Source organism: Pezoporus occidentalis, unplaced genomic scaffold (genome assembly GCF_034315485.1).
Source record: "Pezoporus occidentalis ecotype Australia unplaced genomic scaffold, CSIRO_AGI_Poc_V1 ctg144, whole genome shotgun sequence".
NCBI classification, from domain to species: Eukaryota; Metazoa; Chordata; class Aves; order Psittaciformes; family Psittacidae; genus Pezoporus; species Pezoporus occidentalis.
Window position 1 is genome coordinate 505,310 of NW_026913252.1, and position 10,322 is coordinate 515,631.

Here is a 10,322-nt window from a genome sequence, read left to right on the forward strand (position 1 = left end):
AAGAGGTGTTTTCTACAAAAGGAGATGATCAGGGGCAGCCCCTGCTTTTCATGGAATTGTTGTTGTTTTCCAGTTGTCATTGAGTAACCAACTGAGAAGGGATTCACACCCCCAGAGAAAGGACTTGGGTTGCAGCAGACTTGTCTCCATTGAAAGCGGCTGAAAGCAAAGGCTTATATGCAATTCTTGCATCGCTAACATCTAATTTCCCAACCATTTTTAAGGCTAAAGTGAAGAAAAAGATTTAAGGAAAAATATTCTCAGGAAAAGCAAAGCAGTCCAGATGCTATTGACAGGAAATCTGTAGGAGCTTTTAGCAAATCTGGCTGGTTTTGTTACCCATCATTCTCCTGAAGTTTCTACATGGAGGATAACCATGTCCTGGAGGTCAGCCTGGTGCTTAAAACAGGGATAGGCTCATACACCCCAAAACCTGCATTTTCACCCTCCTTTCTTTTCCCCCTTAGTCTAACAAAAGGGTTTACCTGTCACTACAAACCTTGCCTTGCTATAACGCTTTACCACCTGTAGCTACACACATCCAGAATAACCAAGTCAGCTTGGAGAACAGGAGAGGACTGTGCTGTATGGAGCCGGTGCAGTCAGTCTGGCAGAGGAATGCATCTTAGGTGGGTCAGAAAAGACAGACTCTGCCCATGCCATCAGGAAGGCAGGCCAGGGAAGAACCCATTCCTCAATCCCAGCCCTGTGCTGTGCTTCTGAAGATGCTCCCAAAGGATCTGTGCTCATCGCATCCCTGATGGTTCCCGTTGCCCTGTTGGATGTTTTCAGAGTCACTAAAATAGGAAAATACAACCACCGACACGAGACAAATTGAGGAACATGGATTGGAGCATTTTCGTTTGTACGTTGCCAGCACACAGCAACAACTGGTGCACAGGGTACATTGTGCAGAGCGTGTCACTGTGGAGAGCCAGGCACAGGTTTTTAGCAGCAGCCAGCAGTAGCTGTGATGAAGCTGGTTGGTAATAACCGAGTGTAAAGTAAAGATGGAGATGGACTGGCAGTGGAAGACTCAATTGCCACTCTCGAAGCAGAGGTCAGCCCAGACCTAGGTTAGAGCTTTGGGACTGGAACCTCCTCTATTGCTCTTCAAGGCTGGCCACGAGCTAAAGCCTGCTCAGGAGGGCACCTTCCCCATGGACTCCTCTTGAGCCTGCTGCCAACCAGACCCCAGATCCCACTCTGCAGGGCTGCTCTCCACACACTCCTCTCCCCACTGACCCTTGTGTCCCTGCATAGAAACATCACCCGAGGCAGCGCTGTTCCCCCCAGCCCATCTGCTGTCCCCGCAGCCAAGATCCTGGGGTCCCAGCAGGTGACCTTGACACTATTGTTGAGATAATGCGCAAAGAGGTGCTGAGCATCACTGGTTCCTACCTGGCAGCAGTGGGGGTCAGCCAGGATGGTTGTGGCAGTGTCCCTATACCTGGTGATTTTGGTGGCAGTGGCAAGAGGGGAGACCGGTGGCAGCAGCCTCCCAGAGCTGCCGACTCCCATTCCCGTCTAGAACCTCTCAAAAGCATTTTAAATGAGACCAACATCCCCAGCAGGGCCACATCAACGGGGACACCCCTGGGTAGCAACGTTCTGCCCAGCCCATTCGCTGACCCCTACAACCAAGGCCTTGGGGAGGTGGATGATTACATCCGTGAATAGTCCAAGGAGGTGGAGGAGGCCATGCGCTCCCTCGGCCTGTACAAGGAGATGGAGATGGTCAGGGAGGAGGGTCCCATTCTGAGTCCCGTGGCTGGGAATCCTGGTGGCACAGGCACAGCCATCACCCCCTGTGGCTTCACCTCTCTGCCACTGCTCAAGGAGCTGCTCACCTCCAGCTACAGCGTCCTTGAGATTGACAAAACTGTTCAGAACCTGGAGGACTTGAGCACCATTGGGATGGAGCCCTATGGGCAGTGGGTGGAGATGCCGATGGACCAGGGACCATGCCAGCCTGCCAGGGCAGGGATAAAAAGTGGGATAAATCATGGAGGGAGCCACTTGCCCACACCCGCACCAAGCGCAGTGCTCTCTTAGGGCAGGATGAGATAAGGGGTGTCTGTGTGGGAGAGGAGGGTGGGCAGGAGTCATGGTGGCAGGCAGCCAGGACTTGCCCAGCAGCACCCCAATGCCTTTGGTCCTTGATGGCAGCTTCAGAGAGCGGAGAATGGTGGCCCCAACCTCCCAGAGCTTCCGACGTCCATCCCCGGCTACGAGCAGCTCAAGAGGCTTTTAGAAGGCACCAGTATCTCCAGCACGGCCACATCAATGGGGACACCCCTGGGCAGCAACATCTCCCCTGGCAGCGACTGGGAACTCCTCTCTTGCTCTGAGAATGAAACAGTGTCACTTTTGTAGGGACTGGTGTGGGGCAGTTTTCAACAGCAGATGTGTACAAAAATAAAAGCCAAGCACCCTTCAGCTCCATGTGGGTGATCCAGAAACCCAGCACATACGCTGGAAATCTGGTTAAGAAAGGGCAGGGGACAAATGCCTTGAGAGTTCCCATTACTCATGTATTTGAGTGTTTCCGTTATCTGAAATAAAGCTCTCTGATGGGCAGAGTACTTGGAGGAGTCCTTAGCAGTTCTGGAACTGATAGCAGCAAATATTTCCTATCCAGAGTGGAAATAGTGCATGGAGAAGACAGTCAGTGAAAATAGGATTACATACACACTGTCTATCATTCCTTCTGCAGTTCCATCACCGTGGTAGGAGATCAGATAATGTCCCCCACCTTGCTAATTGCACTGCTCTAATGTAGAAGAGGCTATGGTCCTTTGACCTTCTCTGCTGGTTATAAGATGATGTGCAGAGTCTTCTAATTCCCAGCTGAAGCAGGATTCCTAGCATTTCTTTCAGAATGAGGAGAGCAGCACAGAAACCTCACTCATAAACGTGTTTCTATAATGAATGCTTCCTAACAAACTGATGGGATGAGATGAAAAGAGCAATCTCTCTCTACCCAGCATGAGAGCGTGCCCGTACTCTCCTCTGACACAGCTTCCATAGGCTACTGCAGCATCCAGGGAGCAAGCCTCATCCATGACTATTGGCCAGCAGTCCCAGGGTGAATGAAATGAGATAAATTGACCTCCCACTTAGCAATGGTAGATGGCTTCCCCAGAGCTTCCTTCCAGCTCCATAAATCAGTTATTCCAAGCAGAGGTTTGCCAGAGGGTGCCTCATCCTTTCCAAGACTCTCAGCCTGCCCTCCTCTCCCAAAGCCATTTATTTGGAAAGAGCAAAGAGAGGTCCCAGCAAAGCTATGACTAATGCCTGGCTAATTCCCAGAAGGGAAAGTAAACCAGTCCCCAAGGAAACAGTCTTACGCTTGCCTGACCCAGGCTGTGACAGCTGAAGAGAGAGCTTGTTCTTGCCAGTAATAAAAGCTCTTTCCTCATCCGAGTTACAAAGGGCAGTTCTTCCATCTGTGTTAAATCTGCAGGGCCAGTGGTGCAAGGGCAGACGCCAAGAAGTTGACTGCAGCAAAGATTTGCAGCAGTGCACCGCAGGGATTAACCTGGGTGCAGTCCAGAGGAAAGGCTTAGTGTGACTCTTGTCCTAAACATTTTAGGTGTTAAATGCTGAAGTTACTGGGTGCTTTTCATTGCCACAACCAGGCAAAACTTACATTCACCTCCCCAAGTACTTGTTTTCTGCTTTGAACACCAAAACATACATAGTCCTTACTGCAGTGCTCATCACATTCACAGGCATGAAACAACCGCTCAACTTCTATACACACCTCCACTGCAAGCTGCTCTTCACGTAAGCCTAAAAAGCAGGTTCTGAGAGGAGCAAACAGGCAGCAAATACAGCATTGCTTAATAAATGGAAAATACAGTACACAAAGCAACGAGGTTCAATGAAGTTGAGGAAAAATCTATTAAAATGAAGAATACTTCAAATTAGACATTTTTTTCTCCTCAAATGTGCATGTTTTAATTTAGTATTTTTAGCGCTTTATGCTTCCTACACATTACCAGCTCATTTGTACATTCCAGCATTTTTACATACTTTTTAAGCTACATTTGTTCTTTTACTGACAATTAATGGTTTATTCAATTAATATTTTTATATTCACCAAAGAGATATAAAATCTTTTCTCTTTGAAAAAACTAATCTTTTAGTGATCTCCCATGTTCTGCTGCAGGCAATATTTTGCAGGTGTACGTGGGAGCTGGGGAACAACAGAGCTGGAACTGCCAATGTTCATTCTCCATTTGGAGGAGAGAAGGATTCCAGCACTCGGCAACTAGTTCTTAGGAGGAAGGATCCTGCACTGAAATAACTGCAGTTAGTGCAGCTACTATTGTGCATTTTGCTCATATGAATTGAACTAAGTTTTCTCTTTCTAAAGGAACATGGAATGTCTCGTTCCATCAGTTCACTCTGGGCAGTGAGCAGGAACACTAAAAGACCTGCCTCTAAAACCTAATCCTAGAGCGAAACTTCTCCCTTGGAGAAGTTGAGGTACCCAAATAGCTTTCCAGGGTAGGCAGCATCCTCTGAAGGGCCCCTGCAAAAAAGAGTATGAACATGAACCTTACTCTTTCCATGCAGGTTTCACCCTTCTGCAAGGGTTGATTGCAAGGATGCCCAAGAGGGACTTTTCATCAGGGACTGTAGTGATAGGACAAGGGGTGATGGGTTCAAACTGAAACAGGGGAAATTCAGGTTGGAGATAATTAACAAGTTCTTCCCTGTGAGGGTGCTGAGGCGCTGGCACGGTGCCCAGAGAAGCTGTGGCTGCCCCATCCCTGGCAGTGTTCAAGGCCAGGTTGGACACAGGGGCTTGGAGCAAGCTGCTCTAGTGGAAGGTGTCCCTGCCCGTGGCAGGGGTTGGAACTGGATGAGCTTTAAGGTCCCTTCCAGCACAAACCAGGGTAAGATTCTACAATTTCAAGGAGCTTCAGACCCTGGAGGGGGTGAGCAGAGTGCCTCTGTAGCATGACTTTGCAAAGCAGGACTGGAAAAGCTCACTAAGTCTGAACTGCAGAAGGAATTTAAGTTTGAGCATGTCAGCAGGGAGCAAAAGTACGTGAGAGCAGGAACTGCGCAACAAATGACCCATGGTTTTCTGTACAAAAAAGGGGGAAGTTCATGGGGCAAAGAACCACAAGGAAGGAAACTATTTTAACCTTATTTTAAATAAAATAGGTTTTAGTTTAACAGAAGTGTTTTCTGACCTAGGAACACTTTCCTGGTACAGAAGGAACCCAGTATCCAGCTTTGCTTTCATGATGCTGTGCCAACACAGCTTGCTGTGCAAGAGAAGACTTTCAAATTCTTATTGAAGAGAAAAGGTCAGACTGAACTCAAATGGTTTCTCAATGAAATGCAGCTTAATGTGGATTTGGCTAACTTTCATGGCTCAGTGCCAGGCAGCAACTCCAAAGGTTTTTTCTGAGGCAAGATCTTCAACCTTCCTTTGCTTCAGTCCTCCTTATTCAGGGAAGGAGAGTAGAGCAATGAGACTGAGAGATCTTCATAAAGCAAAAACTTACAGGGTCTTGCCATGGAGTTGCTATAACTTGCAAGTAAAGGTATCTATGCCAGACAATGTGTCTGCTGGTTTGTTGCTGGACAGCATCTCACCTTAAGGGAAGAAGGAGAGTTGTCATCTGTAGGTGGGATGAACAGAAAGTTGAAGCCATGTGTGCTGCAGAGATGGACGGGTCATATCAACAGTTTGTTTCAAGCTCAGGTTGGGATGGACTGGAGGGTGACATCATGGCAAAATCTTTTATTTGTCCCCATTTCATGGCTGGATCTGTGAAAGAATGATGATGACAGTTTGGAAAAGCATCACCACAAGTGCATTTCTTTATTTTGTTGTCTTTCTTTGTTGTTGTTAAGGCGGTAAACCTGATGTCTTCCATCAATTCTTCTGCTCCAGGTACATTGTTAATAGCAGAAGCAAAACAGGATGCCTTATTTATTATGTATAGAGCTTTGGAAAATCATAAAAAGTGAAAACCTAGACAAGTCATCCAACTCCTCATTAATGGCCTTCAGCAACAGGGAAATGAGACTAACTGTAGTAAAAATGCAAATAAAAAGCAACACAGGAATATTCAAGCCTTTGTCTTCATTACAGAATCAACAAGAAATATGTTTTAATTTAGGCAGCCAAAAGTTTAAAGTCAAAAAAAGGAAAACAAGCCCCAGTCTTTCACATGTGTAGCTCTGGCAGCAAGGAAGTCTTGCCAAATTCCTAAACACTTATATCACAATATATACCTCCCATTGGCCCACATGGGCTCTAGCAGCCTGTGTCAACAGTGCAGAGAACAAGTCTCCAGGAACAAAAGTGCAGTTTTCCTCTGAGGACAGGAGGAGCCTCTTTTGAAGTCTCTTTTATGGTGAAATTATCAAGACCCATTGAACTGAACTTGAACAGAGTTTAAAGTGGGATTTCTGACCAGTCCTTGCTTCTTCTTCCCAGATGTTTCTCATGCAAGAAGGGCTCAAGCACAGTGACAACATCTGCTCTAAGGGCTTTTCAGTCGTGTTAAGGAGCAAGACTGATCAGCAGCTGCATGAGAAATCCTCTTCAAGGTAAGTCTGAGACAACGTGCTCTGGATAAAATGTGGGAACTTGAGCAGTGCAATTGTGATACCAGCTGCTTTTGAGGAGTCTGTTACACAGCCACCAGCTCATGACAACTCTTGGCTTTCAAAGACTGAGCTAGTGACATAGAGGAGAGAGATCTTCATGCAGCTACCTAACCTCAAAGCCCCTATGTGGTGAAGCCTGTGCAAACTGAATTTAGTGCTGAGAAAAGGGAGCTCAAACAGGTACAGAGCCCTCACTCACTGTGTTGTGTGTATGTAATTTCTACCTCCACATAAAACACACCAAGGAGAGACCATTTCACGGGGTCTGTGTGCTCTCCTGCCCTGACAGACATCATAGCACTTTTCTGCTGGTTTACATGTGCAGATATTTGCCCGGATAAATAGGTTTAGAACAGTTTGAATAAGATGCACTTTCTCTTTGGAAGCTGGATCCTGGAAAAGATCTACAGCATAACCACAGAAAGGAAAACAGGGAAGTTGGCACTGGACAATGCATCAAGGGTAGAAATGTCCAGGCTATGTGAGATGTCACTAGCCTATAGATTTAACGAAAATGTGTTGATGGACACATTTGCTCAAGCTCAATCTTTATGAAAACTGTTTCATAAAACAGTTGGATACAAACCTTTTTAAAAATGCAAGATACCTCCTTTCTTTTTTATCAGGAGAGTCACAGACAGTAAGCTCAGCAGGAGCAGAACTCCTTAAGGTGGTTACATACACAGCTGGATGAAATGGACTCTGTTAGAACTGGACACTGTCCTAACACAACCTGTGAGCGCCAAAGGTACTAACCAGAGGGAAAGACTTTCCAAACCGTAGTTGGAGGCAGACCTTTTCTCCCCAGCAAGTGTCTCAGAAACCCCAAGGAGTGTCTCCATAAAGCTGTCTGCTTGGCTGGACTGCCACAGTGCTGCACAGTGCTCCTAAGACAGCCCATGCAGCAATGTGGCCTTAGTGCTGGACTCAGAACTTGCCATGCAAAGGAGAGACAACTGAGAGGGGTTTGAGCAGAAACCTGCCCAGCATGATGGAAACATCCCTGGCAACGTGGCACAAGCATCTGCGGTGCGGCAAAGCCAGTATTTTCCCCTCTCTTGTTACTCGTCCCACAAGGAAGCAAAGGACCACAGTAGCACATATACTGTAAGAGAGGGCTTGAGTTATCATGTTGTGTCTCTCAGGACACAGCGAGAACCCTCACATGCTACAGAAAACCAAGTGGAGATCTAGTAGGTTATGTAGATCAATTGCAGGCCTAGGATGAGGGAAGCAGAAAGTGATATTCCAGCCATTAAACAGAGGTTCAAGCCTTAATAATGCACAAAGTGAGGGAAATGAGAAGCTTTTAAACTGATGTTATTATGCACTGTAGCAACTGCCAGGAATTAAATGCTAATGTCATTTCTTGCTTTTATTCCTCTCCAGCTCAGCAACAAGCCACTCTCTGCAGTCTCTCCCTGTATCTGCAACTGTTCCTGTTGCACACATTTGACACCTGTCTCTAGACAGTGGACGCTCCCCCATCAAAATACGTCTCCCCCCCAAATGCCTCAAACCCAAGAACTTCACCATGGATCCAGCAATATCTCTACCTGAAAGCACCTTTCCCCCACCCCACCCTGCACCCCCCCCAGCATTAAGCCCAACAGGCTGGACCTTAATCTGAGATATTACTCATATCAATTCTTTCATACCAGCAGTAAAACTGCTGCTTATAAGGCTCCACTTTAGCCATTTGAGCTTTCTCAGACTTATCTTTCACTTCTGTGTATAGGAAACAGTAAAAAAAAAAACACAAAACTATTGCATTTACTTCTCCTTCCTGATTTGCTGCATTTAAAAGGAAGAAACAGTCCAAGGTTGGCCAACTGGAAACTTGCAGCATGGCAGCTTCCATTGCTTTCCTGCCTCCAGGAACACAGGAATAAACCCAGACTTTCTTTTCCCCTGATCTCCAGCTTCTGGCTCTGCATTTGCACATGCAGCGTGCAGTCAGTTACTTTCTCTTACATGCACTCACACCTCTAATTAAACAGAAGATCATTTCAGCCTTTGGTTATTTCCTTTTACACAGGGCTTCCAAGCCTACATTACTTCTGCTCTGTCCAACCTGCAGTTTCACACACCACCAAAGGCAGGAGGATTATGCGGGCAACACATCATTCTCCAGCAATACTGGTCTTGTTTGGCAGCCCCTGTGCGATCCCCAGATGACTGAGAAGCATCTCAGTGATGCTTACAGTGCAACAGAGCGCGTTCAGATACTACAGACAATTAGAAATGCAACCAAAGCACAGGATTGCCTGGGGAAAGGAGGGGGGAAACAATCCCATGGGGCTGTTAACACCTAGAAGCTGTTTAAAACTATAAATCAGTCTTATAAGGGTGTCCTGCAGCCCACATACAAGTGCACTGTGCTCTCCTCAGCCACAAGTAATGGTCCTGAATCCCCTCTGCAACTCTAAGTAACTGCTGTCCTTACCTCTATGAATGGCTGCTGTTTTACAGTCACCATGGGTACTGCACCCAAAATCAGACCACGGCAGAGGTTTAATCACAGCAGTAGCGATAAACATGAAAATGGTGTTAATGTGAAGCAAAGAACCTGGAGAGAGAAGGGAAGGAAAAAACCCAAAGCCACTCAAACCCTATTTCCAGGGGAAGAGAAGACCAAGGTGAAAATCAGAAAGCCACAAGATCACAGGCAATTATGGGTGACTTTCTTGGCAGTCACAACTTGCAAATCAAGGCCACCTCCTGCCCTGGTGGTTGATTGCCAGGAACAAGTTCATTAACCAGCGCTAATAAATGCACGTCTGGTCTGGGCTTTAACCAGCCAGCTCCACCTCCTCTTGGCAGCTTCCCCTGCCTGACCTCCTGCGATTGCCCGCAGTCCAAATGGAGCCCTGGGGAAGGTCTGGGGGATGTTTTATCTTGCACCAGGATTAATTCAGCCTGAAAGCATGTCCTGGTGTCCTCCCATCACCTACAGGAGAGCATCTAATCTTTCTTTTGGCTTTTTGTTTCTTTAACCTTCCCTCCACATCATTGATCTTTCCCGTCTTCCTGCAATCACCTTCATGCCAAAGGGTCACTGCCAGCTCCTTTTCTCTTTCAGCTGATATTTGCAAGCATTTATTTTATTTAACATGTTGCTTATTGAACTTTTTCCAGTTCATGTGTCTTATTTTAAAACTACAATTCGCAAAACAGCCTAATGCTCCAAATGGTGCTGAACCAAGTGGAATAATTACCTCACTTGTTTTAAGCCTCTGCTGGAGTCCAGAATTATACACTTGGAAAATTATGATTGTTTTGTCTTCTTTTTTTAGTTGCACAAGATGTGTGAAAGACAGGTTTTTATAAAGGACAGAAACCAGCCAAAACTGTAATTACCACAGACAGAACAGAAATCAGAGAAAACATGATTTTATGATTAAGGCATTGGAGTAGAAACGCAGGAATTCATATTATCTTTGAGGCTCTGCCAAACCCTCTCTCTCTAACCTTTGCTGAGGGAGTTAATTCCCCTGTGCCTCAAATAAAATACTTTGGCACTTCCCTGTTTTACGACCCCTCCTGCGGAAACACATTCATTCCCATTGGTGAGATGTTCAACTCCACCAATACCCGCAGAACCACACTGGTGGGGACGGTTGCAATCATCTGGCTGAATTTAATCATCTCTTGTCAAAAACATATGCATCTTTAATCCC

General features: G+C 46.3%; 1 long non-coding RNA gene across 1 annotated transcript; it reads left to right on the forward strand.

The window, feature by feature from the left end:
- The first annotated feature begins 6,209 nt into the window (after nt 1-6,209).
- On the forward strand, nt 6,210-8,995 carry LOC134159296 (uncharacterized). The gene is made up of 3 exons (XR_009963110.1): nt 6,210-6,582; nt 7,269-7,390; nt 8,032-8,995. It is a non-coding gene; the product is annotated as an uncharacterized LOC134159296 (long non-coding RNA).
- Nucleotides 8,996-10,322: the final 1,327 nt, after the last annotated feature.